Source organism: Borostomias antarcticus (assembly GCF_949987555.1).
Source record: "Borostomias antarcticus genome assembly, chromosome: 14".
In the NCBI taxonomy this organism is placed as follows: Eukaryota; Metazoa; Chordata; class Actinopteri; order Stomiiformes; family Stomiidae; genus Borostomias; species Borostomias antarcticus.
This window is the reverse complement of record NC_140247.1, coordinates 15,930,577-15,934,887: the sequence shown is the minus strand read 5'-3', so window position 1 is coordinate 15,934,887 and position 4,311 is coordinate 15,930,577.

The following is a 4,311-nucleotide window of genomic DNA, read 5'->3' as shown; positions in this document are numbered from 1 at the left end:
TTGTCGGGAGGGAAAGGGCCGCACTTGACTCCCGCGGAAGGATATCACGCGCCGCTGCTATGGCGAAAACCTCCTCCCCTCTCTGCCGCGCGGCCGAACTGCGCACACCTTCAAATTGATTGATCATAATGTAGCTGAATTAGACTAGTTTCACTACCTAAAGATCGTTAATCTGAAAACACACACAACTATGGGTTGTCATCTTCACGTTTTTCAAACTTTTTTACCCTGCTCATCCAGTGTGTGCTACTTTTCAATTGAAGGCTACATCCAAAGACGGTGTCAAAAAGCTGTAGCCTGATGTCAGTATGCCTAGAATAACATTTAGATCTCCTAGATGCTTGATAACTAACTTTTAAGCGCAGCTTTAAGCCAATATTTTTTTTAGTTAGGTTAAGTATAAGGTTTCCCTCTGATGGTCATCTTTTGCTTGTGTATCTACCCTCTGAAGAAACTGTCCGGTTAGGTATATAAATGTCATAGGCATATAGCCTGCACATTGGATGGAAATCTCATAATTTCATATCCAGGTCATCATCATGTCCAGGTCTGGACCGGAGACCTTCTTGCTGTGAGGCGACACCTACTTGCGCCGCACGTGAGCAATTTTGGGGTTCAGTGTCTTGGAGCTGGGATCGAACCGGGGACCTTGCGATCCATCCCCAGCCGGCCGCTCTACCTCCTGAGCTACGTGCCGCCCCATGATGACTACGTCACACTTTATTCTGCCCACCGTCAACTGCTGATTTTTTTTTTTTTTTTTTTTTATTCAAGTATATCTATATTCTAACAAAACAGCAGACTGAGTGCTCAAGTGGGTTGAGGTAGGTGAACCAAGAAGGTGCTCAGGGAATGTTGTGACGTTTCGAACGACAACGCTCTTCCTTAGACAACTGAATAAACATATAGTCTAGCAGGAGGGGCCCTCAGATTTTGAGGTACCCCTACCCGAGTTAGAACAAAACACAACCATGTTTTTTCATATCGCATATGTGTACAATTAATGAAATGGATGGTTGTGGAACTTTAGTTTTTTGGGCTATACCTACGCTAATATCTGAAAAAGAGCCAAATTAAGCCTGTCCGATTAGGGGTGAGGTGACAAAAAAGCCAATAATTTGATAATGCTCACTCAGATTTTCATCAAATTTGCTGTGGTATGAAGTAGGTTCCTGCCCAATATAACCTCCTGAGACCCTGCGTCCTCATATGGGGACATTACATTCTGTGTAATGTAATTCATGCTCTTCTGCGTCATGCTAAATATTTTTTTTAAAGCTTTGACCCATTGCCCTCATTTGGGGACACTGCCCGCACCGTCAAGTAGTCACCATGACAACATTTGAATGAAAACAAGATGTCAGCCATCCTAACCAAAACATTCTACAGCCAGCCCGACAGAAAAGTGTGCAAGGTAAAAATCCTAATCGAATTTTATGGTTGAAATTAGTATATTTATGCATAGTAACGTCTTTAGCTTCATATGGCATGCATATTTGACAAATCTTAGCAATAGTAGCAATCTACAACGTCCGTAAAGATGAAGTACTTGTTTGGGGACATTGGGACTATATTAGCTAACGTTAGGTATATATTTTATATAGTGTCCCAGATACTATTCAGCTTGGCAAAATTATATTTAGATTTTCAGGTTTCACAGCAGCCATGTGGGCGAGTCAGGAGAATCCCTCGAGGTTTGCGCATGTCTAAAACCCCTATTATGGGCAGGGATAATGAGACTTTTGTCAGCCGCTGGTGCGAGATACTAAATAAGTGCTCTTTCGACCTTATGGCGCTCACCATCCAAGAGATCTCTTCGCAACTGGCAACCACAAAAGAGGAAGTGAACAAATTGAAACAACAACTTCTGTCTGACTCCCACACTAAAGACGAGGCAGACAACTTACTCAAGGAGTATGAACGGAGAAAAACGGAACTAACACAAGAAATCACAATTGTTAAAAAGAAAAAATTCGACAGACACAAAAGACTACGAGCTAGGTAACATCTACAAGTGGACAAGGGCCCAGGATTCCACCGAAAGAGGACAGAGACCACACTTCAGGCGACAACACCACAGGCGTTTCAGTCCACCCACGTCCATGTCCTCGCTCGATAGAGGTCGAGCACTTCCCATCGTGAGAGTTTTAGAGCAGACCCGCACTCACGAGCCCCCCGACCCGGCCGAGGCGGGAGAACACGAGGAGGGGGATCCGACACCACCAGGGATCCATATACCCCATCCGCAGCCGGTGGAGGAAATGAACGTTATCAACCTTTCGAGTAAGCAGATTTCTAATACCTGTCTCTCTGCCCTTCACAAAGGTCTATCTTTTTGTCATACGACCTACTGCAAATATTTTAACGTGTTCATTGATATGCAGACGTTTTTTCGTAATTTACGTCTCAAGGAGTTTTTTAAAGCTAATCAGGAATTTGAACGATCCTACAGGCTCCCTAGCGACGTCCACCCTCAGCGACTTGGATGAGCAAAACCACGAGACAACCCCTGCGATAGCAGCTAGACCTACAACTCCGTTCAGAGGTAAATCTACCTTTATCCCCCCTAAACAGGAACTCCTCTGTAGATACCTACTGTAGACTAGTAGAAAGAGACATTGCCAACCTGCTAACTAAGCAGAGACAATTCAAAGTTACACACAATCTGACAAGAACACAACATCAGGAATTAGACCACCACAAGATTCATCCATTGTCATTCAAAGTGCAGATAAAGGAGGAGCGCTGGTGATCCTGGACAGAGAGGCCTACAATCAGGAGATTTTGAGTCAACTCAGCAACGAGACCTTTTACAGTAATTTAGGTAAGAATCCGATCACGACCTTTACTACTCAAGTACACGCATACCTCGATGAACTACTAGACGGAGGCAAAATCATAAAAGAGGAATTCTCTTTTATGTCGGTCCGCTCACCTATCACACCAGTGTTTTATACCCTGCCCAAAATACCTAAAAATACACGGACACTCCACCTGGCAGACATATTGTAGCTGCCATCGGCTCACTGACGGAAAAGATTTCGGCATTTGTGGACTTTTTCTTACAACCATGTGTTACATCCCTGCCCTCCTACACCAAAGATTCCATTGATTTCTTAAAAACTTTACAATCTGTCCAACTCAGTGGCAATAACCATCTGCTGGTCACGATGGACATTGAATCTTTGTACACCAATGTCCCCAAGGTGGGCTGACAACGGCAGAACACTTTCTACAGCTCCGCACACAGAGCGCTGTGGTGTCCTACTCACCTAGCACAGGATGCTTAGTCAAGCTAATGGAAACAGTTTTAACCAACAATTATTTCATGTTTGGGAATGACTTCAATCTACAGGTGTCTGGTGTGAGTTTGGGGTCGAAGATGTCCCCCAGCTTTGCGTCCCTGTATGTCGGTTGGCTCGAACAGGAGATCATATTGAACCCTACCAAGAACCCTTATCTACAACACATCGTCTCCTACAAAAGGTACATTGATGACATTTTCTTCATTTGGACCTCCACTGAAGCAGAACTTAGAGATTTTCATACCTTCATGAACACTCAGGATGCACATCTGAGATTCACAATGTCCCATGACTCGTCTCAAATGAATTTTTTAGACATTCTGATCAACATCAACAATGGTATTCTCAGTACGAGTCTCTACAGAAAGCCAACTGATAGAAACTCATTACTACATGGTACATCCTACTAGGGCTGCTCGATTATGGCAAAAATCATAATCACGATTATTTTGAGTGATATTGAGATCACCATTATTTAACACGATTATTCATTGAATTTTTTTTTAAATCAAAAGTTTTGACATTTTCTTAACAAATCAAATTATACATTGACTTTGATAACAATTAATTTATTAAATGTTGACAGTGGCTTTTCTTTTTAACAATGTTCTTTGGATTAGATACATGTCCCATGGGAGACGAATAGTGAAAAATAGTGAAAAATCGTTTTTTGGCGATTATTTTGTTTTAATGATTGTTGACAGCCCAAATCTTAATCTAGATTAAAATCCGATTAATCGAGCAGCCCTACATCCTACCACCCCACACCTCTCAAGAAGAGCCTTCCTATCTCACAGCTGAGCCGAATACGCCGCCTATGCAGCTCTGACACTGACTTCAAAGCACAAATGACTGACCTGGAGCAGAGATTCATCCAAAGAGGTTACAAGACCGAGTGGGTTAAACAAGCCTCTGAACGCTTCACTAATCTAACCCAGGTTGAATGCCTTAACAAGACTAGGACCAGCACCAGTGAAAATAAGATCACATGTGCGATCCAATATTC